Here is a 24,596-nt window from a genome sequence, read left to right as displayed (position 1 = left end):
CATCTGTGTGATTTCACACTTGAATCTTTGTTCAGCCTTTATGATGTCATAATCATCTGTGTATGATCTTTGTGGCACTTTTATGATGTGAAACAAATCTTTGTGATGTCGTTGTTTGATCCGTGTATGATCTTTGTGCTATCTTTATGGTACCACATTAGTCTGTGATTTGTTGTTTGTTTGTGTGTGTGTGTGTGTGTGTGATCATTGATCTTTGTTCCACCTTTATGTCATATTCATCTGTGTGATGTCACCTTTTGATGTGTGTATGTTCTTTGCACCAGCTAGTGTGTGATGTCACTGTTTGATCTGTTCCGAACGGTAAGCATTTTAATTGAGCTGAGGAATTTTCCTCCCTATTAGTCCAAGTAGAATTCCTAGTTGGTTGACATGAAAGTGAGGCTAAGTGTTTGTATTTTGGTTGTGTATTATGAATGATGAGTGAATAAAGTTAAAGATAAGTGTAGTGTTTAATTGTCTGTCGCAGCAGCAGCAGCAGCAGCGCCCTCTGCAGTTTTGTAGAGGCGGGTGCAAAAGCTTACAGCACCTGGTATTCCCAGGCGGTCTCCCATCCAAGTACTGACCAGGCCCGACCCTGCTTAGCTTCCGAGATCAGACGAGATCGGGCGTGTTCAGGGTGGTATGGCCGTAAGCGAGAGAGCCAGGCCTAGACGGCGTTTTTATACTCTGTGTGCTGTCACCATCTCTTTCTACTGTTTGGAAACAGCACTAACGTAGAGCTCCTCCGTCCTGGTCTTCCAGGGCCAGGGTCCTGCTGATTTTTAATATTTTTTTATAGAGCTTTCCCTCGTGCAACACACCTCATTGAGATGCTGTTGTTGTGAGACAGGTGTGTCGCTTGTCAAGTGGGAATGAGCAGCCCATGTTCATCCGTCAGCTTTCTCTCCACTCATGAAAGTGCGTCTCTCAGACTGGGTGGCTGTAAACAAAGAAGCAGACGTTTGTTCCTTGCTTGTATATTTGTAGTCAAGCTGGACACGCAGAAAGATACATGCACATTTGTACAGTGTGAGCATGAGAAATAGTGGCAGAAGCCTAGTTTTGCTGTAATAGACAAGACAAAGGTAAATGTGTAAATGCTGCTGCTGGATGACGTACAAAAGGATATTTTCTCGCGTCTCTTGTCGCTTACGGCCACACCACCCTGAACGTGCCCGATCTCGTCTGATCTCGGAAGCCTAGCAGGGTCGGGCCTGGTCAGTACTTGGACGGGAGACCGCCTGGGAATACCAGGTGCTGTAAGCTTTTGCACCCCTCTCTACAAATTGCAGAGGGCGCTGCTGCAGCATCACTCCAAACAGCTTCATATTTCACAATGACAAAACTAAAACTTACACAAACATTACCGTTACAAATGCTTCATGTGCTGCTTCAACACAATCGTCATCACTCCGTATGGAGCTTCTTGCTATATTGATATACACAGGAACACACACTTCAAGTGTGTTCACAAAACTTCTTTTTTACCTGCACCTCTCACATGCACAGCTGTCAATCTTCTTACAGAATCAACAAGAAAATTCTTTATTTCAATCACAGCAGTCACCTGCCACGTAACAACCTCTTTGTGTAGAAGATGTAAATCAGTTTCACTGCTGAGCTCAATGCTAATGCACTCTTTAAAACCATTTATTATTACGTTTTTCTCTGTTACTTTTGCTTCAAACCCCCCCCCCCCCAAAAAAATCAACATCCTTTGTTACATTGCATATTATCACAGGGTTGCGAAATACTATTGTAGCACCATCTGTGCTACAACCTTTATGATGTCACATTTGTCTGTGTGATGTCAGTGATTGACCTGTGCATGATCTTTTTACTACTTTTCTGATGTTCTGATTCAACAACCAAGATGGCGGCGCGTGTACATAGCGAGGCTCAGCGTCTCTCCAGATTCTGCAATTTTGCAATGATCTACCTGTTTATCTCGGGTCTGTTCGTACGGAATAGTTTGTCTTTTACACCCTACACCCGAGAGGAACTTTTGAACATCGGACAGCAACAATCTGATAGTTTTTTATTGAGTCTTCGTCTCGTCCCTGAGATCGCCAGGACACCGGAGGCTACACACTCTGCCCGGCCGGGCGGAAGTGCTCGCAGGCGGCGTCGAGACCGTAAACAAAGGCGGGGGAAACGAGGTGGGCTAAGAGCTAAGCTAAAGCTAACACCACACCGGCTCTCCCTACCCAGCATTTTCCTTGCTAATGTGCGGTCCCTGGTGAATAAGATGGACGAGCTACGACTCCGTATCAACAACAACAGGAGACTCACGGACTGTAATGTCATGATCTTTACTGAGACATGGCTAAACGGCGGCGTACCCGACAACGCTATTGAGCTAGCCGGACGCCAAACACTCCGGGCAGACAGAACGGCAGATGACTCTGGTAAGACAAGAGGCGGAGGACTGTGTATTTATATCAACAAAGCTTGGTGTACGAACTCTATCGTTGTCGGGAGACACTGCTCAGCTAACATAGAGTTCCTCATGGTTAGATGTAGACCGTTTTATCTGCCGAGAGAGTTCACTTCTACCATCGTAACTGCAGCCTATATCCCCCCTGATGCTAATGCTAAGCTAGCTATGAAAGAACTTTATGCAGCCATTAGCAAACAACAGACTTCCCATCCGGAAGCTGCCTTTATAGTGGCCGGTGATTTTAATCACTCAAGCTTAAAGACAGTACTTCCAAAATTCCACCAGCATGTTTCCTGCAAAACAAGAGGAAACAAAACTTTAGATCACGTTTATACAAACATCCCTGGGGCTTACAAGGCGACCCCCCTCCCCCACCTCGGACAGTCAGACCATCTCTCCCTATTTCTCATCCCGAAGTACTCACCACTCATCCAGCGGGTGAAGCCATCAGCGAAAAACATCAAGGTTTGGCCAGAAGGAGCAGACTCTATACTCCAGGACAGGTTCCAAAACACAGACTGGAGTATGTTTGCTACTCAGGCTACCTGCGGCTCTCACACGGACATTGACCTCTACACCTCCTCTGTACTGGAATATATCAACATCACCGCTGACAGTGTCACAGTGGAGAAACGAATCACCACGTACCCAAATCAGAAGCCGTGGATGAACAAGGAGGTACGGCTCCTGCTGAAAGCCCGCAACACCGCCTTTAGATCAGGTGATGCACAGGCTTACAGCGTATCCAGGGCTAACCTGAGGAGGGGCATCAAAAAGGCCAAGCACTGCTATAAGCTGAAGGTGGAGGAACACTTCTCCAACTCCGACCCCAGACGCATGTGGCAGGGCATCCAGGTCATCAGTGACTACAAATCGGGTAACTCATCCATGATCACCACAGATGTTTCCTTTTTAAATGAGTTAAATGACTTCTTTGCTCGTTTTGACGGGGATAACACTGTAGCAGTCACCAGCACTCGGCTCCCAGCAGACCATCAGCCCCTCACACTCACCACTGCAGACGTCTGCACCACACTGAAACAGATCAACGCACGCAAGGCTGCTGGCCCAGACGGCATCCCTGGTCGTGTGCTCAGAGCATGTGCGGAGCAGCTCGCAGAGGTCTTCACGGACATCTTCAACCTGTCCCTTACCCAAGCAGCTGTGCCAACATGCCTCAAATCCACCTCCATTGTACCGGTACCAAAACACTCCAGTCCGGCATGCCTGAATGACTACCGGCCAGTCGCACTCACACCCATTGTGATGAAGTGCTTCGAGCGGCTAGTCCTGTCACATCTGAAGAGCTGCCTTTCACCCACACTGGACCCACATCAGTTTGCCTACCGCAGCAATAGGAGTACAGAGGATGCAGTCTCCACAGCGCTGCACTCTGTGCTCACACATCTGGACAATACCAATACATACGCACGGATGCTGTTTGTTGACTTCAGCTCAGCATTCAACACTGTCAGACCCTCCAGGTTAATCACTAAACTTGGAGACTTGGGCATCACCACCCCCCTCTGCTTCTGGATAAAGGACTTTCTGACCAACAGACCTCAGCATGTTAGGTCAGGCAACACCTGCTCCTCCACCATCACACTCAACACAGGCGTACCGCAGGGCTGTGTGCTGAGCCCATTCCTGTATTCTCTCTTCACCCACGACTGCAGGCCTGTACATGGATCCAACTCCATCATCAAGTTTGCTGACGACACCACGGTGATCGGCCTCATCAGCAACAACGATGAGTCGGCCTACAGGGAGGAGGTTCAGCACCTGGCCACGTGGTGCGCAGACAATCACCTGCTCCTTAACACAAAGAAAACCAAGGAGCTCATCGTGGACTTCAGGAGGGAGAGAGGAGGCACACATGACCCCATCCACATCGACGGGATGGCAGTTGAACGTGTCTCCAGCTTCAAGTTCCTGGGGATCCACATCTCGGAGAACCTGAATTGGACCACCAACACCTCCAGCCTTGCGAAGAAGGCTCACCAGCGCCTCTTCTTCCTGAGGACGCTGAAGAAACACCACCTGTCTTCAGCCATCCTGGTGAACTTTTACCGCTGTGCGATTGAGAGCATCCTGACCAGCTGTGTCACGGTCTGGTATGGGAACTGCTCTGTCGCAGATCGCAAGGCGCTGCAGCGGGTGGTGAAAACTGCCCAACGCATCACAGGGTCTCCACTTCCAGCCCTCGAGGAAGTCCAGAGGAAACGCTGTCTGCGTCGAGCTCGCAGCATCCTCAAAGACTCATCCCACCCTGCACATGGACTGTTTGCACTCCTGCCGTCTGGCAGGCGCTTCAGAAGCCTCAGGACAAAGACCAGCAGGCTGAGGAACAGCTTCTTCCCCAGAGCTGTCTCGTTGCTGAACTCTGCCCCCCACTGACTGACCCCATACCACACTACGTCCCATCACACACCCCCCGACCTGACCGAGTACTATGTACTGAACATTCCACTAGCCTTTCCACTTCACTGTTTATTTAGTTAGACTCCCGTTCATTACTTTGCACTATTTCAATGACCACTGCACTAGTGACTAAGTTACATAAAGACTTGTAAATACTGATGTACATTAATACACATATCCATCTGTATATTATGCTCATAGTACTTAAATCATCATACTGTGATAATCACTTTTTTTGCTTTTGTACATTGCACATTTGTACATACTGTACAGTCATTTGCACATACTGTATATAATATATATCTTGCACTTGTTGCTTATTGCACTTCTGGTTAGATGCCAAACTGTGTTTCGTTGCATTGTACTTGTACATGTGTAATGACAATAAAGTTGAATCTAATCTAATCTAAATGTTATTGTCATCTGTGTGATTTCACACTTGAATCTTTGTTCAGCCTTTATGATGTCATAATCATCTGTGTATGATCTTTGTGGCACTTTTATGATGTGAAACAAATCTTTGTGATGTCGTTGTTTGATCCGTGTATGATCTTTGTGCTATCTTTATGGTACCACATTAGTCTGTGATTTGTTGTTTGTTGTTTGTGTGTGTGTGTGTGATCATTGATCTTTGTTCCACCTTTATGTCATATTCATCTGTGTGATGTCACCTTTTGATGTGTGTATGTTCTTTGCACCAGCTAGTGTGTGATGTCACTGTTTGATCTGTTCCGAACGGTAAGCATTTTAATTGAGCTGAGGAATTTTCCTCCCTATTAGTCCAAGTAGAATTCCTAGTTGGTTGACATGAAAGTGAGGCTAAGTGTTTGTATTTTGGTTGTGTATTATGAATGATGAGTGAATCAAGTTAAAGATAAGTGTAGTGTTTAATTGTCTGTCGCAGCAGCAGCAGCAGCAGCGCCCTCTGCAGTTTTGTAGAGGCGGGTGCAAAAGCTTACAGCACCTGGTATTCCCAGGCGGTCTCCCATCCAAGTACTGACCAGGCCCGACCCTGCTTAGCTTCCGAGATCAGACGAGATCGGGCGTGTTCAGGGTGGTATGGCCGTAAGCGAGAGAGCCAGGCCTAGACGGCGTTTTTATACTCTGTGTGCTGTCACCATCTCTTTCTACTGTTTGGAAACAGCACTAACGTAGAGCTCCTCCGTCCTGGTCTTCCAGGGCCAGGGTCCTGCTGATTTTTAATATTTTTTTATAGAGCTTTCCCTCGTGCAACACACCTCATTGAGATGCTGTTGTTGTGAGACAGGTGTGTTGCTTGTCAAGTGGGAATGAGCAGCCCATGTTCATCCGTCAGCTTTCTCTCCACTCATGAAAGTGCGTCTCTCAGACTGGGTGGCTGTAAACAAAGAAGCAGACGTTTGTTCCTTGCTTGTATATTTGTAGTCAAGCTGGACACGCAGAAAGATACATGCACATTTGTACAGTGTGAGCATGAGAAATAGTGGCAGAAGCCTAGTTTTGCTGTAATAGACAAGACAAAGGTAAATGTGTAAATGCTGCTGCTGGATGACGTACAAAAGGATATTTTCTCGCGTCTCTTGTCGCTTACGGCCACACCACCCTGAACGTGCCCGATCTCGTCTGATCTCGGAAGCCTAGCAGGGTCGGGCCTGGTCAGTACTTGGACGGGAGACCGCCTGGGAATACCAGGTGCTGTAAGCTTTTGCACCCCTCTCTACAAATTGCAGAGGGCGCTGCTGCAGCATCACTCCAAACAGCTTCATATTTCACAATGACAAAACTAAAACTTACACAAACATTACCGTTACAAATGCTTCATGTGCTGCTTCAACACAATCGTCATCACTCCGTATGGAGCTTCTTGCTATATTGATATACACAGGAACACACACTTCAAGTGTGTTCACAAAACTTCTTTTTTACCTGCACCTCTCACATGCACAGCTGTCAATCTTCTTACAGAATCAACAAGAAAATTCTTTATTTCAATCACAGCAGTCACCTGCCACGTAACAACCTCTTTGTGTAGAAGATGTAAATCAGTTTCACTGCTGAGCTCAATGCTAATGCACTCTTTAAAACCATTTATTATTACGTTTTTCTCTGTTACTTTTGCTTCAAACCCCCCCCCCCCCCCAAAAAAATCAACATCCTTTGTTACATTGCATATTATCACAGGGTTGCGAAATACTATTGTAGCACCATCTGTGCTACAACCTTTATGATGTCACATTTGTCTGTGTGATGTCAGTGATTGACCTGTGCATGATCTTTTTACTACTTTTCTGATGTTATTGTCATCTGTGTGATTTCACACTTGAATCTTTGTTCAGCCTTTATGATGTCATAATCATCTGTGTATGATCTTTGTGGCACTTTTATGATGTGAAACAAATCTTTGTGATGTCGTTGTTTGATCCGTGTATGATCTTTGTGCTATCTTTATGGTACCACATTAGTCTGTGATTTGTTGTTTGTTTGTGTGTGTGTGTGTGTGTGTGTGTGTGTGTGTGTGTGTGATCATTGATCTTTGTTCCACCTTTATGTCATATTCATCTGTGTGATGTCACCTTTTGATGTGTGTATGTTCTTTGCACCAGCTAGTGTGTGATGTCACTGTTTGATCTGTTCCGAACGGTAAGCATTTTAATTGAGCTGAGGAATTTTCCTCCCTATTAGTCCAAGTAGAATTCCTAGTTGGTTGACATGAAAGTGAGGCTAAGTGTTTGTATTTTGGTTGTGTATTATGAATGATGAGTGAATCAAGTTAAAGATAAGTGTAGTGTTTAATTGTCTGTCGCAGCAGCAGCAGCAGCAGCGCCCTCTGCAGTTTTGTAGAGGCGGGTGCAAAAGCTTACAGCACCTGGTATTCCCAGGCGGTCTCCCATCCAAGTACTGACCAGGCCCGACCCTGCTTAGCTTCCGAGATCAGACGAGATCGGGCGTGTTTTTTTTTTTTTATCTTTTATTATGAAAAAGTACAAAACATCACAGCAGCCCGAAGACCACAAACAATAGAACACAAATCAAACAGACACTACAGGAATGCAGCAGGGAAGGACCAGCGGCCTCACAGTCCCACACAATGGCTAGAAGTAGAGCTCCAGGCGCCGTCCTGACACAGACAGAAGGGTGTTGCCCTGGAGGAAGACGTCCTGAAACCGTTCGTAGTCCGCTCGGAACAATGCATGGAGGCACATAGCGACATAGCGTCGGAAAAAACACCACGGCTCTACGCGCCGCCCCTCGAACAGCACGAGATTCCGGGAGACGTACCACACGTGCCGCGCCACGGCCAGAACGAAATTAACCAGACGCGTATTACAACCAGGGAGGGCGCTGGAAAGATAGCCGAACAGCAGGGGAGCATCACGCACGGCCTGCGCCACAGGCAGCCCACACCGCGCGACCAACAGGTGGCGAAGACGGCGGTGGAACGGAGCTAGCAACGGACACGTGAGGAAGAGATGCTCAAGTGTCTCAGGACCCGTTGCGCACCGAGCGCAGTCCCGAGACCACCGAGCCCCATCGAGCTGATGCAAGACCACGGACGTATACAGGAGGCGATGCCGGAGCCGAAAGTCCGTGTCCAGACATGCCGGGGGAACAAACGGGCACGTAATGGACCCCCATACCTCTTGGACCGAAATGGGGCCGAACCAGATCGACCATCGACGCAGAGCCGCCGGCTTTCTCACGACCGGCTGCAGCAAAGCACGGTAGATCCCACGTGTGGGGAGCTCGAGCAAAGACGTAGCCGTCCAGCCATCGCTCAACTGGAAGGACGGCACGGGGTCCATGGCCGGCAACGACCCCGCACCAGTACGTGCCCAGACCACCCACTCCGGTGGCAGAGCCACCACCAGCCGGTCACACACCGCCCTCACCACGCCGGCCCGGAACCGAATCCCCAGCCGCCGCAACCTCCCGACGACCCCGACCCAATCCAGGACCCCCCTGTCGTCCAGCAACTCAGCCAGCGTGCACACACCCCCCCGGTGCAGGGACGCGCATTGAAAAACCCGCCCGTCGTGGCGAAGGTCTGGATTGAAAAACAGCGGCTGCCGCATCACCGCCTCCCTGGAACCCACCCGTGCCCGGAGGAGGGGCCGAAACCGATGCCAGGCCACCAGCACCTCCTCCCAGAAAGCGCCAAGACCTAGGCGGCCCATGGCCGCCCGTGGGAACAGCCCACACAGGTTAAACAGCCCATGACCGCCGCACGCACCCACCGCCCGCTCCAGAGCCCCATGCCAGAAAAGTGCCCCGGGGTCCCGGAGGAAGCGGGCGAGCAAACGCACCCGAAATGCCTGTTTCTTCACCTCAATGTCAACTAAACGGAGCCCGCCCAAATGGTAGTCGGCCACGGCCGTGGCGCGCGCCACCATGATCCGTCGCGTCCTCCAGACAAACGTCGCCAGGAGACGATTCAAGGTGGCCAGCACCCCCGCCGACATGGCGTGGACGTGCAAAGCATGGAACACCTGCGTGACGATCAGTGCATTGGCCACAACTGCACGCCCCCGAAAGCCCAACGCCCGCATCCGCCACAGGCCCACCGCGGCCCTGACCCTGGCAATGACCCGTGCCCATGTGCGGCCCGCCGCCTCCCGCTCGGAGCCCCCCAGCTGCACCCCCAGGTAGTCAAAGGGGCCCGACTGCACGCGCATCAACGGAACCGCTGGCACGGCCAATGCCGGACCGAAATAGGACACGCTGGACTTGGAGAGATTCACCTTGGCGCCGGAAACGGCGCAGAACTCCTCCACGCGCTCCAGAGCACGCCGAAGACCGGCCACATCCGACACCAGAAGAGATGTATCGTCCGCGTACTGCAGGATCCGCACCTGCCGCCCTGATGGAGAAACGGACCCCCGAATGTCCACGTCGGCATCGACTAGCGCCGCCAGCGGCTCCATAGCCACCGTGAAAAGCAACGAGGACATCGGACAGCCTTGCCGGACGGAACGCCGCAGGGGAAAGGCCTCCGTCAACCACCCATTCACCTTCACGCGGCTAGTTGCAGCGCCATACAACTTCTGCACCCACCCGATGAACCGTCGCCCGAGCCCCAGCCGTCCCATGACCCGCCACAGGAAGCCGTGCTCCACCCGGTCGAACGCCTTCTCGAAGTCCAGGCTCGCAAAGACCCCCCCGGACTGGGCCAGGTTCGCCAGGGCCTCCTTGGCCACCAGGATGGTGTCATAAATCGACCGTCCGGGAACACCATACGCCTGGCTGGGTCGGACAATCGTGGCCACGACCGCCTTCAGGCGGTTGGCCAAAACCTTGGCCAGGACCTTATAATCCATGTTAAGCAGACTAATAGGCCGGTAATTGCCGAGAGTCTGGCGATCACCCTTGTTCTTGTACAAAAGCTTAATGACCCCGGCGCAGAAGGAGGGCGGGATGGCAAGGCCGCCAGTCACCCCGCGGTACACCACGAGCAGCAACGGGAGGAGCTGGGCCCGAAATGCCCGATAAAACTCGGCCGTCAACCCGTCCGCCCCGGGACTCTTGTTCCGGCCCAACCCCCCCACCGCCGCCTCGATTTCCGATGCCGTGATCTCCCTATCCATGGCATCACGGTCCCCAGGCGAAACCGACCGCGACAAGCGTGCCAGCAACGGTGAGGGATCAGCCAGATCCCCCTGCTCACCGGCAAACTGCTCCGCGAAGTGGGCATGAACCGCCGCCACGATGCCCCCCTGCTCCGACACCACCTCGCCTCCCTTGTCCAACACCGCGTCGACCACCTGCCTGGCCTGCCGACGCCTCTCGAGGCTGAGAAAATACGCCACCGAGCGCTCACCGGCCACCATCGCGCCGGCCCGGGCCCTGACACACGCACCCTCGCACCGCCGCTGGTCGAGGAGACGCAACCGCTCCGTCACTGCGTGCAAGCAGCCGCAGTCGTGCGCCGGGTCCGCCGCCAACCTGTCCTGCTCCTCCTGCAGCCGGGCTCGCAACTGGCGCTCGACCGCGTCGTCTCGCCACCGCTTCTCCGAGCAGTAGCGAACCGTCTTCAGCCTGATCCGCCGCTTCACTCCTTCCCACCACACCAAGGGGGAGTCCGCATACTCGACCTCCCCAGCCACCCGCTCCAGGAACGACGACATGATGGAGACGAAGCGGACATCCCGCACCAAGCTGCCATTGAAACACCAGAGCCGGTCCGCCGGCCGTGGCGGGCACCTCGGCTCAATCACGATGCGCATCATGTCGTGGTCACTGTAGCACGTGCACCTGTACGCCACATGGCGTATCAGCGGCACCACACCCCGCCCGGCCAAACAGAGATCGATCCGCACCTGCTTCAGGGCACCCAGCACCACGGCCCGCCTGGAAAACGTAGCCCGTAAAGGGTTCAACACCCTCCACACGTCAATGATGTCGGCAGCGGCCATGATGTCAAAGAGCGCCGTCCTGCTGACATCAGTACGCCATACGTTCGCAGCCGAAATGTCCCGGCGCGTCAACGCTACATTGAAATCGCCCACCAGTACAGAATCCACGTCCAGCCATGGCTGCAGGCTCAGAAAGAACGCCCGACGGGCCACCTCCTCATTAGGTGCATAACAATTAAAAAGGCGCACCCGTCGCCGGTCCACCAGAATGTCCAGAACCAGCAGGCGACCCCCCGGGTCAGCGTGAACTACGCACGTATCCCTCGCCATTTCATCGGAGAGTAGAATCGCTACCCCGCATGAGCGTGCAGAGCCATGCGCCATGTAAATGCCCTGCGGCCACCGCTGACGCACCCTCCTCTCTATCCCCACATCCCACCGCGTTTCCTGCAGGCAACAGACATCAAAGGACTGGGAGCAGAAGAAAGCCTCCAGCTTCCGTCTGCTCCGCAACCCACCTACATTTAGTGACATCAACAACATGAAGCAGAGTAGGCTGATACGCGGACCGCCCCTCAGCACGACTGCTTCCGCCTATGCAGCTTCCGCCGCCTGCCGGACAACGTGTCCCCAGTCACCCGCTTTCGCGCCTGCACCAGCTGAAACTCCATGTCGGAGTCGGTCTCAGGGAAAACGCCGGGGGGATCAGGCGTGTCCACGAACAAAGATGGGCTGTTGGGGAAGGCCACCGCAGCCGCCTCGGCCACGCCCGAAGGGGTCAGCACCGACTCGGCCACGACCTCCACATCGTCTCGTTCCACCATCGAGGCCCCCCCCCTCACGGCGGTAGAAGCCCCCTTGGCCCGTACCCCAACAGCTTTAATTTCCACTTCACGGGCAGGGCCCATTTTTGGAGCCCCCCCGGCCGGGTCGCCAGCAGGGCCCATTTTTCGAGCCCCCTGGACCCCCGGAACCTGATTGCAGGCGCCTTCCGGCACGGCAGGACCCATTTTTCGAGCCCCCCGGGTCGGGTCTCCAGCAGGACCCACTGTAGGAGCCCCCTGGACCCCCTCAACCTGTTCATGTACACCCCCCGGCGTCCCGGAGGCTGCCTGGTGGGCCCCCTGCTCCACCTGCACGACCTCCTCCCACTCCACAGCTGAGGGCTCGGGCACCGCGCGGTTTGGACGGGGACCGTCCGTGTCCACCAGCTCGGGGACGCAGGCGCAGGCGGCCGCCGGCCGACGGCAGTCCGTGCACCTCTCCCCCACTTCCCCGCACTCCCTGGCGTAATGCCCCTGCCTGCCGCACTTATGACAGAGAAAATCCGGACAATCACGCACAATGTGTCCCGGCTGCAAGCACAGCCTGCAAACCCGGAGCTGCCTATCGTGGACCACCCTGAAAAACTGGACCCCTGTCGCCGTGTCAAACTTGGCCGAATATGGCAGTGACTGGACCACGTCGGTAAAACGGACCTTCAGGAAACGCGTGCCGTCTGCAATTGACGTGCCCGGCCACATCCTCCTGCGGACGGCGGACACAGGCTCCACCCCCCAACCTCTCAGCTTCTCCAATATTTCTCCATCTGAAATGTAAACAGGCAAATTCAGAAATGACACCACCATCTCATTATTCAACAACTTGCGACCCACCACTCTGTTATTCCCAATCCGGAACCCGTCCAACAACTTGCTCTTCGCCGCCTCATTGCTCGTCGTGACCTCATACGCCCTCTGTCCGAGCTGTCGACAGCCCAGGATCCCGCCACACACCAGCTTGGTTGAATGCAGCAACTGCTGCACCGTGACAGCTTCTTCCCCCTCTACCTCAATCACCAGCGTCAGGTCTTTGCTATAGGCGACCAGGCCCCCACCGCCTGGCCGGGCCTGGCCCTGCCGCTGCTCTCCGTCCGTTCCCGGCTCAACCATTGTGCCAGCAAAGAAGACCACCTACACAAGAAAAGAAAAAGCACACGAGACAGCCTCCCCCCGGACAACGCCACCGGGGGGGGGGGGGGTTTAAAGACCACACCCCGCACTCACCTGCTGCAAGGAAAGAGCACCACCAAACTCAGCAAAATACCCAAAGGTCCCACCAAAACAAACAAAACCAAAGCCCAGTGCCAAAAAATCAAACAAACACAAACTGTATCCGAAAAGAGAGCAGAAAGGGAAGAAAACCGTGGAGAAAAGAAGAAAAAGCCGCAAGGAAAGGAGACAACTCACCACAAACACCTCTGCTGCTGCTCCTCAGCTCCCACACACCACTCTGCCACTCCTGCACACCTGGCCCCAATCAGCCAATCGGGCGTGTTCAGGGTGGTATGGCCATAAGCGAGAGAGCCAGGCCTAGACGGCGTTTTTATACTCTGTGTGCTGTCACCATCTCTTTCTACTGTTTGGAAACAGCACTAACGTAGAGCTCCTCCGTCCTGGTCTTCCAGGGCCAGGGTCCTGCTGATTTTTAATATTTTTTTATAGAGCTTTCCCTCGTGCAACACACCTCATTGAGATGCTGTTGTTGTGAGACAGGTGTGTTGCTTGTCAAGTGGGAATGAGCAGCCCATGTTCATCCGTCAGCTTTCTCTCCACTCATGAAAGTGCGTCTCTCAGACTGGGTGGCTGTAAACAAAGAAGCAGACGTTTGTTCCTTGCTTGTATATTTGTAGTCAAGCTGGACACGCAGAAAGATACATGCACATTTGTACAGTGTGAGCATGAGAAATAGTGGCAGAAGCCTAGTTTTGCTGTAATAGACAAGACAAAGGTAAATGTGTAAATGCTGCTGCTGGATGACGTACAAAAGGATATTTTCTCGCGTCTCTTGTCGCTTACGGCCACACCACCCTGAACGTGCCCGATCTCGTCTGATCTCGGAAGCCTAGCAGGGTCGGGCCTGGTCAGTACTTGGACGGGAGACCGCCTGGGAATACCAGGTGCTGTAAGCTTTTGCACCCCTCTCTACAAATTGCAGAGGGCGCTGCTGCAGCATCACTCCAAACAGCTTCATATTTCACAATGACAAAACTAAAACTTACACAAACATTACCGTTACAAATGCTTCATGTGCTGCTTCAACACAATCGTCATCACTCCGTATGGAGCTTCTTGCTATATTGATATACACAGGAACACACACTTCAAGTGTGTTCACAAAACTTCTTTTTTACCTGCACCTCTCACATGCACAGCTGTCAATCTTCTTACAGAATCAACAAGAAAATTCTTTATTTCAATCACAGCAGTCACCTGCCACGTAACAACCTCTTTGTGTAGAAGATGTAAATCAGTTTCACTGCTGAGCTCAATGCTAATGCACTCTTTAAAACCATTTATTATTACGTTTTTCTCTGTTACTTTTGCTTCAAACCCCCCCCCCCCCCAAAAAAAAATCAACATCCTTTGTTACATTGCATATTATCACAGGGTTGCGAAATACTATTGTAGCACCATCTGTGCTACAACCTTTATGATGTCACATTTGTCTGTGTGATGTCAGTGATTGACCTGTGCATGATCTTTTTACTACTTTTCTGATGTTATTGTCATCTGTGTGATTTCACACTTGAATCTTTGTTCAGCCTTTATGATGTCATAATCATCTGTGTATGATCTTTGTGGCACTTTTATGATGTGAAACAAATCTTTGTGATGTCGTTGTTTGATCCGTGTATGATCTTTGTGCTATCTTTATGGTACCACATTAGTCTGTGATTTGTTGTTTGTTTGTGTGTGTGTGTGTGTGATCATTGATCTTTGTTCCACCTTTATGTCATATTCATCTGTGTGATGTCACCTTTTGATGTGTGTATGTTCTTTGCACCAGCTAGTGTGTGATGTCACTGTTTGATCTGTTCCGAACGGTAAGCATTTTAATTGAGCTGAGGAATTTTCCTCCCTATTAGTCCAAGTAGAATTCCTAGTTGGTTGACATGAAAGTGAGGCTAAGTGTTTGTATTTTGGTTGTGTATTATGAATGATGAGTGAATCAAGTTAAAGATAAGTGTAGTGTTTAATTGTCTGTCGCAGCAGCAGCAGCAGCAGCAGCAGCGCCCTCTGCAGTTTTGTAGAGGCGGGTGCAAAAGCTTACAGCACCTGGTATTCCCAGGCGGTCTCCCATCCAAGTACTGACCAGGCCCGACCCTGCTTAGCTTCCGAGATCAGACGAGATCGGGCGTGTTCAGGGTGGTATGGCCGTAAGCGAGAGAGCCAGGCCTAGACGGCGTTTTTATACTCTGTGTGCTGTCACCATCTCTTTCTACTGTTTGGAAACAGCACTAACGTAGAGCTCCTCCGTCCTGGTCTTCCAGGGCCAGGGTCCTGCTGATTTTTAATATTTTTTTATAGAGCTTTCCCTCGTGCAACACACCTCATTGAGATGCTGTTGTTGTGAGACAGGTGTGTTGCTTGTCAAGTGGGAATGAGCAGCCCATGTTCATCCGTCAGCTTTCTCTCCACTCATGAAAGTGCGTCTCTCAGACTGGGTGGCTGTAAACAAAGAAGCAGACGTTTGTTCCTTGCTTGTATATTTGTAGTCAAGCTGGACACGCAGAAAGATACATGCACATTTGTACAGTGTGAGCATGAGAAATAGTGGCAGAAGCCTAGTTTTGCTGTAATAGACAAGACAAAGGTAAATGTGTAAATGCTGCTGCTGGATGACGTACAAAAGGATATTTTCTCGCGTCTCTTGTCGCTTACGGCCACACCACCCTGAACGTGCCCGATCTCGTCTGATCTCGGAAGCCTAGCAGGGTCGGGCCTGGTCAGTACTTGGACGGGAGACCGCCTGGGAATACCAGGTGCTGTAAGCTTTTGCACCCCTCTCTACAAATTGCAGAGGGCGCTGCTGCAGCATCACTCCAAACAGCTTCATATTTCACAATGACAAAACTAAAACTTACACAAACATTACCGTTACAAATGCTTCATGTGCTGCTTCAACACAATCGTCATCACTCCGTATGGAGCTTCTTGCTATATTGATATACACAGGAACACACACTTCAAGTGTGTTCACAAAACTTCTTTTTTACCTGCACCTCTCACATGCACAGCTGTCAATCTTCTTACAGAATCAACAAGAAAATTCTTTATTTCAATCACAGCAGTCACCTGCCACGTAACAACCTCTTTGTGTAGAAGATGTAAATCAGTTTCACTGCTGAGCTCAATGCTAATGCACTCTTTAAAACCATTTATTATTACGTTTTTCTCTGTTACTTTTGCTTCAAACCCCCCCCCCCCCCAAAAAAAATCAACATCCTTTGTTACATTGCATATTATCACAGGGTTGCGAAATACTATTGTAGCACCATCTGTGCTACAACCTTTATGATGTCACATTTGTCTGTGTGATGTCAGTGATTGACCTGTGCATGATCTTTTTACTACTTTTCTGATGTTATTGTCATCTGTGTGATTTCACACTTGAATCTTTGTTCAGCCTTTATGATGTCATAATCATCTGTGTATGATCTTTGTGGCACTTTTATGATGTGAAACAAATCTTTGTGATGTCGTTGTTTGATCCGTGTATGATCTTTGTGCTATCTTTATGGTACCACATTAGTCTGTGATTTGTTGTTTGTTTGTGTGTGTGTGTGTGTGTGTGTGTGTGATCATTGATCTTTGTTCCACCTTTATGTCATATTCATCTGTGTGATGTCACCTTTTGATGTGTGTATGTTCTTCGCACCAGCTAGTGTGTGATGTCACTGTTTGATCTGTTCCGAACGGTAAGCATTTTAATTGAGCTGAGGAATTTTCCTCCCTATTAGTCCAAGTAGAATTCCTAGTTGGTTGACATAAAAGTGAGGCTAAGTGTTTGTATTTTGGTTGTGTATTATGAATGATGAGTGAATAAAGTTAAAGATAAGTGTAGTGTTTAATTGTCTGTCGCAGCAGCAGCAGCAGCAGCGCCCTCTGCAGTTTTGTAGAGGCGGGTGCAAAAGCTTACAGCACCTGGTATTCCCAGGCGGTCTCCCATCCAAGTACTGACCAGGCCCGACCCTGCTTAGCTTCCGAGATCAGACGAGATCGGGCGTGTTCAGGGTGGTATGGCCGTAAGCGAGAGAGCCAGGCCTAGACGGCGTTTTTATACTCTGTGTGCTGTCACCATCTCTTTCTACTGTTTGGAAACAGCACTAACGTAGAGCTCCTCCGTCCTGGTCTTCCAGGGCCAGGGTCCTGCTGATTTTTAATATTTTTTTATAGAGCTTTCCCTCGTGCAACACACCTCATTGAGATGCTGTTGTTGTGAGACAGGTGTGTTGCTTGTCAAGTGGGAATGAGCAGCCCATGTTCATCCGTCAGCTTTCTCTCCACTCATGAAAGTGCGTCTCTCAGACTGGGTGGCTGTAAACAAAGAAGCAGACGTTTGTTCCTTGCTTGTATATTTGTAGTCAAGCTGGACACGCAGAAAGATACATGCACATTTGTACAGTGTGAGCATGAGAAATAGTGGCAGAAGCCTAGTTTTGCTGTAATAGACAAGACAAAGGTAAATGTGTAAATGCTGCTGCTGGATGACGTACAAAAGGATATTTTCTCGCGTCTCTTGTCGCTTACGGCCACACCACCCTGAACGTGCCCGATCTCGTCTGATCTCGGAAGCCTAGCAGGGTCGGGCCTGGTCAGTACTTGGACGGGAGACCGCCTGGGAATACCAGGTGCTGTAAGCTTTTGCACCCCTCTCTACAAATTGCAGAGGGCGCTGCTGCAGCATCACTCCAAACAGCTTCATATTTCACAATGACAAAACTAAAACTTACACAAACATTACCGTTACAAATGCTTCATGTGCTGCTTCAACACAATCGTCATCACTCCGTATGGAGCTTCTTGCTATATTGATATACACAGGAACACACACTTCAAGTGTGTTCACAAAACTTCTTTTTTACCTGCACCTCTCACATGCACAGCTGTCAATCTTCTTACAGAATCAACAAGAAAATTCTTTATTTCAATCACAGCAGTCACCTGCCACGTAACAACCTCTTTGTGTAGAAGATGTAAATCAGTTTCACTGCTGAGCTCAATGCTAATGCACTCTTTAAAACCATTTATTATTACGTTTTTCTCTGTTACTTTTGCTTCAAACCCCCCCCCCCCCCCCCCCCCAAAAAAAATCAACATCCTTTGTTACATTGCATATTATCACAGGGTTGCGAAATACTATTGTAGCACCATCTGTGCTACAACCTTTATGATGTCACATTTGTCTGTGTGATGTCAGTGATTGACCTGTGCATGATCTTTTTACTACTTTTCTGATGTTATTGTCATCTGTGTGATTTCACACTTGAATCTTTGTTCAGCCTTTATGATGTCATACTCATCTGTGTATGATCTTTGTGGCACTTTTATGATGTGAAACAAATCTTTGTGATGTCGTTGTTTGATCCGTGTATGATCTTTGTGCTATCTTTATGGTACCACATTAGTCTGTGATTTGTTGTTTGTTGTTTGTGTGTGTGTGTGTGATCATTGATCTTTGTTCCACCTTTATGTCATATTCATCTGTGTGATGTCACCTTTTGATGTGTGTATGTTCTTTGCACCAGCTAGTGTGTGATGTCACTGTTTGATCTGTTCCGAACGGTAAGCATTTTAATTGAGCTGAGGAATTTTCCTCCCTATTAGTCCAAGTAGAATTCCTAGTTGGTTGACATGAAAGTGAGGCTAAGTGTTTGTATTTTGGTTGTGTATTATGAATGATGAGTGAATAAAGTTAAAGATAAGTGTAATGTTCAGGGTTGTATGGCTGTAAGCAAGAGAGCTAGACCTAGACGGCGATTTACACTCTATGTGATGTCACCAAAGTAGAGGTCCTCCTTCCTGATCTTCTAGGGCCAGTGTCCTGAAGTTTTTTAACATTTTTTATAGAGGCTTCCCTTGTGCAACACACCTCATTGAGACGCTGTTGTTGTGAGATAGATGTGTTGTTTGTCAAGTGGGAATGAGCAGCCGATCAGTCAGCGATCAGTATCGCTTACGGCCATACCACCCTGAACGTGCCCGATCTCGTATCATCTCGGAAGCCAAGAAGATATTATATAATAATAATAATAATAATATATATATATATATATATATATATAACCTCAATGCATCTTTGAAGTTTGCTGTTTATAACAAATCCATTATATGATCTCCATCAGATTTATTATAACTGTCTCTATATAAGCTAATTTATAGGAAATAAGAAATCCAACTGATTGCATCAACTTTTCTTTTTGATTCAGTCCCCATTCCTGAGCATGCATAGGGTGGTGGGTGACAGTGGAGACAAAAACCTACTTTCATCAGGAACAAGTTTCAGGGTTACAAAGAAGCTGGATCCTGTACACCTGCTGCTATTGGGTGATTGGTAGGGTACATCTTAGACACTGATACAGACATCCATACATGCTCATACTCATTCTACAGTCAATTTAGAATAACTAATTAAACCAAATACAGTGACAGTGGAAATTTTGGTCACTACAACTAAAACAAGCACACACATACAAAAACCTAAGTGGAGGTTGGAAGTACAGGAACTTCTAGCTGTAAGGGGACACAGCCAACCACTAAACGGCGCTGCTGCTCAAATTTCTACTCATTAATTAGTTTTGACTCCTGGTTTGCTTCTTCCCTAATTCCCTTTTGTTCTGCCTTGGTTCAGCTGCTTCATGGAAGACATTTTAATGTGTGTGAAGAATAAAGTTAATGATGCTCACTGGGACATGTGGATAGAGCTGAGCCATTGTTAATGTCATTAGTAAAACCCATGTTTTTCCCTTTCACACAAGCTCAAGCTGGTATTACAGAGATACTTGAAAAGAGCACCTGGGAATGTGGTTTTAAACAGGTTACATTTATTTCATGTGTTTCTTTGAGGTATATGTGGATCTGAGAGGGGGTTTTAGAGTGGTACTGACCCCTGCTAAAAACTGATACTGCTAAGTGCCCCTCACAGATGACATTACTCTTTACAAATTAGCAAAAGTGACAAACTGTGGCACTTTGAATGGCATACCTACAGTCAGAAGTTCTGACTTCCCAGTTGGAATAATCCATCCATCCATCCATGGATCCATCATTGGATCCATCCATCCATCCATCCATCCATCCATCCATCCATCCATCCATCCATCCATCCATCCATCCATCCATCCATCCATCTATCCTTCCTTCCTTCCTTCCTTCCTTGTTCTATACCTGCATATTCCAGTCCAGAGTCAGGGTGCTGGAGCCTATCCCAGCAATTATTAGGTGACAGGCAGCGTACACCCTGGACAGGTTGTGTTTTTAAGTACACAAAGTGATTAAACAGGAACAATTTTCAAGTTATATTCATGTTAAATTTGTTGCTTAAATCTTAAACTCTAGCCTACAACAAACAATGTTTGGCTGCTGAAATGTATAGACCTTTTTTTGAAAAGGATGCTGAATATATATATACTTGTCCTTTCTTTTGCAAATGTAGACCCCCAAGGCTCCAGACTTGGAAAAATCCAAGATCTACTGCAGTGAGGTCAGAGATTAGTTGGATATAAAAAGGTCTAAGTGTTATGCATATCTGAAAAAAGTACATGCTTTTCCAAGTTTGACACATTGCATGAAAACTGAAACAGAGGTGAGTGATTAATTTGCATGTCTTGAGTATTTCCCTTAAATCTTTTAAGTCCTAATCGAGTCAATTCCACCATACAGGTTCTTTTTTTATTTGTTTTTATCTCCTTCAATTAGATTGAATAGCGTCAAACATTGTGGGGATGTCAACTCACAGGAAATTGTTGATTTAGGTAGTTAACTGATCTCTGATTCTTTTTATTTATAACATCTTCTAACCTCAGGGTTTGTAAGGTAGCAGTCATTTAAAATAAATAACCTCAAGTCCAATTGAAGTTCTGAGTTATTGTTGGTGGTGCCCTACATGAGTTGTCTCTTTTATTATTTTCTTTTTTTAAGTAATAAAAAATGTGACTCGGGTTTATGTACTATAAAGCTTATCTTATTTTTTTCATTTTATTGTTAAGCACATTTTATTTGAACAAGAGAATTAAACATAAAAAAAAGAAATATGATTGTTACTTATTAGGACTAATTTAGAACTGGCTCCTTGTGCCATTTCTAAACAAACAAACAAACAAAAAGCTATGCAAAGCAGCCAACATTCATATTAATGAGTTTTAACAATGCTTATGTTAATGCCATATGAAAATCAAGCAGGCAACATGTCCCTGGAATTAACAAAGGCAAAGAAAAAAAAATCCAATTACAGATTGAGACTCATGTTCCAGAAATACTTTGTTTTTATAGTGTAAAGCTGGAGAAAAACAGTTCTTCGTATCCTCTGAAGGACTGTTCCATAGCAACACTCACAGTAATAGTTTGGTACTTAGCGTCAGTTCTTACACCTAACACCTCATGCACGATGTGTTAGCTGAACTTTGAATGGTTTCTGGATGCTATTAGGTAAGGAATAATGTCTAACTTTATACATCATCTTGATTGTTTTGAGGCTGGAAATTTTAAAATTTTCGCTTTGAAAGAGAGTGAATTAGAAGGTTGACTATATACTGTTTTGTTTATGATTCTTATTGCTAGTTTCTGTAATATAAATAATATCTAAAATAAATCTCTGGCATTGAACCCAAAAAATCTAAAAGAAAAATAAACCCCAACCAGACAAATAAACACATAAAAAGCATTAATGCTCAGAACTAGTTTCCTCTGCAGTTTTGGCTCATTAAAAATTGGTGTTTGTGGGAATGCCAGTATCCACGTTCACACTAACAGTGTAGCTCATTCTTTTTTGATGGTGTGCACAAAAAGTGAGCAAATAAGTAAGTTTCATAAAGGTTTGCTTTCACAGGTAGTAATTATTCACAGGATATGTTCATTTAGAGCTGTAAATACAATCACTCTTAAGGCAGTAGCACTATTTCACCAACAGATGTTGCTGTGGTTAAATGTAGGGAATGCTTAGTATCAAGGCTCAGCCTATAGCTATGGTAAACAATAAGAAGCTTAAAATTCTGCCTGGACCTCTCATGAAGTACACTCCTAGTCAGGCATAAGGATTTATCCATGAAGCTGTGACTTGGAATTAATCAATTTTATTTCCACTTCATGCAGAATCAGAATGTCTTTATTGTCAGTAGATGAGAACAACAAAATTAAAAGTGCAGTCCTTAAAGTGCATGAGTAAATAATAAAAAACAAAATAAAAATCCCACAATGAGAAATTGGAGACCAGCATCCCACTGGCTCCAATGTTTTTTCTTTTTTATAGCTTTTTCTTTTTAAAGAGATAAACAGATTAAATCATGTAGATTTTTCACAATATAACACTTGTGTTTGGTCATAAACTGCATATCTCACTTAAGACTAAAATAGTTATTTTTTAGTGTGTTTTCTGCATCTACAAGCTTATGACCTGAAAAAGAAATAAATTGGCATTGCCACCAGGTCCCTTCCCTCATCCATCCCCTCTTCTGCCTCAAGGTGACTCCTCCATCTGCACCCTCCCTGGTCTTGCCAATCCCTCTCTCTGCAGTAACCGTGGTACAGAAACCCATATCTGATTTCGCTCTTGTTTTTGAGCTCTCGCTGTCTCACCTGTTTCATTAGATGTCCTGGAGCTATAAGCACATCAATCTGAGCTTTGCTGCTTTGTTCCTGATGTGTGTGTGTCTGAGAGGTGGAGAAATACACCAGTTATCAAAGCTGGTCTTTCTAGTCCATGTAAAGAAGCATTTGATGACATTAATAATGTTTACATGTTTCTGTGGCTTGACAGTATTCTCCATTATTTTCTTATCCTTTTACATTTTCATATTCTCTGCTTGTGGTTGGGGTTGAGGTGTGTCTTTGCACTGGTTTCATTTCACTGCACAGCAGCCCCATTTTAATTACCCTCTTCCTTGCCCCTCCCTGTGTTGTTATAAGTGGAGAAAAAGAGGAAAGGGAGGGAAAAGAAGTGGGAGGATGAGGAGAATTGCATATATTCAGATTTCACAAAAGGTAAGCAGGCCAGGTTGGGCTAAAAGTGAATGTGTGTCCTGTTTTAGAGGAAGTCAGAGGAAAAGAAATGGAGGAGACAGCAAGATGAAGTCACTCTGTTTATTCTCAAACGGTCCAAGAATGTAATCCCTGTTTATAACAGAAAATGCACACAAAGGTATTCTCTTTGCACCAATTCAAAGAACATTATTTATGCTTGCTGCTACCTTTCTAGACTTTTTCTTGCTCATCAACTCCTGTTTGTATGCTTGACAATTTGCATTTGATTGATGGGCATGCTGCTACCTGGTGGTGTTGACACCTGTACACTGACACTGACAACCTCCTCTTTTTACCCAACAGCACAGACACCCTCAGGCTCAGCTCCACCAGGAATGGTTGTGGCTGTCGCTCCTGCCATCACTCAGTTGTTCAGGGGTTGAGCCACTACAACGCAATTACACATTCATTTCACCCTCACAGTCAGCCAGCGAGGCTCCCCTCCCCCTCAGCTCCCCGTCTCTCTTCCCTGCTTTGCTCTACTCTTCCTTCACCACACCCTCATCATATATCTGCCCTGGCGCAGCATCTCTCTCCCTCTCGCTCTCTACCTGATGGCTCAAATCCCTCCTTTACACCTTTAACCCCTCTTCTATCTTTTTTTTTTTTTTTTTTTTTTTGCCCCTCTTTCACACTTTTTTCCACATCAGCAGTGGGTGCAGAGATACACAAAAGGCCAGAAGCAGAGCTGGAGAGTGAAGAGGGGGAGGTGGAGGCCAAAAGGAGTAAGAATGAAAAACAACATGAAATAGTGTGAAATGTGTGGGGAGAGCAGCGTAGGAGTGGAGGGATGGAGACCAGTGGGTGAGAGACTGGCTGATGATATATTGATTTGGCTGGGCCTGGGGCAAATAAGTAGGAGTATGTGGGAGGGGAAGAGTCACAGCTTTGCAGATGTCTGAAACACCTGGGTGGGATAAGTTTTGTTTATTGAATGCTTGTGCTGACAGGAAGAGAAACAGTTTGTGAATACCTTCTCTTGCCAGTGTGTCTGCAAAGAAAACACAATTTAATCATGTTGCTGCGATTTCTGGGTTTTATCTTCGGAAAGTGAAGCTCAGCTGTCAGAGCGCTTAGCCAAAGTGGAATAATATCAAAGCTGCTGACCATAAAAGCAAGCGTTTAGACGGTGGATGGGCATTGGGGATCACATTAGGTGAGCTCCTCTGAGGGATGGAGGCTCATTGAGGGGGGAGATGGAGGGATGAAGTGGAATTAATTGGATTTTGTATGTTTTCTCTTCATAATGCATCATGGTCGGGATGTGTCCGTGTATTTGTGTCCCTGTGGGCAAACAAATGAAGGATGTTTATTATTAATTACATTTCTGTGTGATTCAGTTTTCAT

At 47.6% G+C, this 24,596-nt stretch overlaps 9 non-coding genes across 9 annotated transcripts; 5 read left to right on the top strand and 4 right to left on the bottom strand.

The window, feature by feature from the left end:
- Nucleotides 1-535: 535 nt before the first annotated feature.
- On the bottom strand, nt 536-654 carry LOC121652433. The gene has a single exon (XR_006012619.1). It is a non-coding gene; the product is annotated as a 5S ribosomal RNA (ribosomal RNA).
- Nucleotides 655-1,147: 493 nt separating this feature from the next.
- On the top strand, nt 1,148-1,266 carry LOC121652416. Its single transcript, XR_006012602.1, has one exon. It is a non-coding gene; the product is annotated as a 5S ribosomal RNA (ribosomal RNA).
- Nucleotides 1,267-5,813: 4,547 nt separating this feature from the next.
- LOC121652427 lies at nt 5,814-5,932 on the bottom strand. The gene has a single exon (XR_006012613.1). It is a non-coding gene; the product is annotated as a 5S ribosomal RNA (ribosomal RNA).
- Nucleotides 5,933-6,425: 493 nt separating this feature from the next.
- LOC121652415 lies at nt 6,426-6,544 on the top strand. Its single transcript, XR_006012601.1, has one exon. It is a non-coding gene; the product is annotated as a 5S ribosomal RNA (ribosomal RNA).
- A 7,477-nt stretch (nt 6,545-14,021) lies between these two features.
- LOC121652414 lies at nt 14,022-14,140 on the top strand. Its single transcript, XR_006012600.1, has one exon. It is a non-coding gene; the product is annotated as a 5S ribosomal RNA (ribosomal RNA).
- Nucleotides 14,141-15,275: 1,135 nt separating this feature from the next.
- On the bottom strand, nt 15,276-15,394 carry LOC121652418. Its single transcript, XR_006012604.1, has one exon. It is a non-coding gene; the product is annotated as a 5S ribosomal RNA (ribosomal RNA).
- Nucleotides 15,395-15,887: 493 nt separating this feature from the next.
- On the top strand, nt 15,888-16,006 carry LOC121652413. Its single transcript, XR_006012599.1, has one exon. It is a non-coding gene; the product is annotated as a 5S ribosomal RNA (ribosomal RNA).
- A 1,138-nt stretch (nt 16,007-17,144) lies between these two features.
- Nucleotides 17,145-17,263, bottom strand: LOC121652406. Its single transcript, XR_006012593.1, has one exon. It is a non-coding gene; the product is annotated as a 5S ribosomal RNA (ribosomal RNA).
- Nucleotides 17,264-17,756: 493 nt separating this feature from the next.
- Nucleotides 17,757-17,875, top strand: LOC121652412. Its single transcript, XR_006012598.1, has one exon. It is a non-coding gene; the product is annotated as a 5S ribosomal RNA (ribosomal RNA).
- Nucleotides 17,876-24,596: the final 6,721 nt, after the last annotated feature.

The sequence above is a fragment of the Melanotaenia boesemani genome, chromosome 13, assembly GCF_017639745.1.
Source record: "Melanotaenia boesemani isolate fMelBoe1 chromosome 13, fMelBoe1.pri, whole genome shotgun sequence".
Taxonomy (NCBI): Eukaryota; Metazoa; Chordata; class Actinopteri; order Atheriniformes; family Melanotaeniidae; genus Melanotaenia; species Melanotaenia boesemani.
This window is presented reverse-complemented; position numbering and strand designations above follow the sequence as displayed.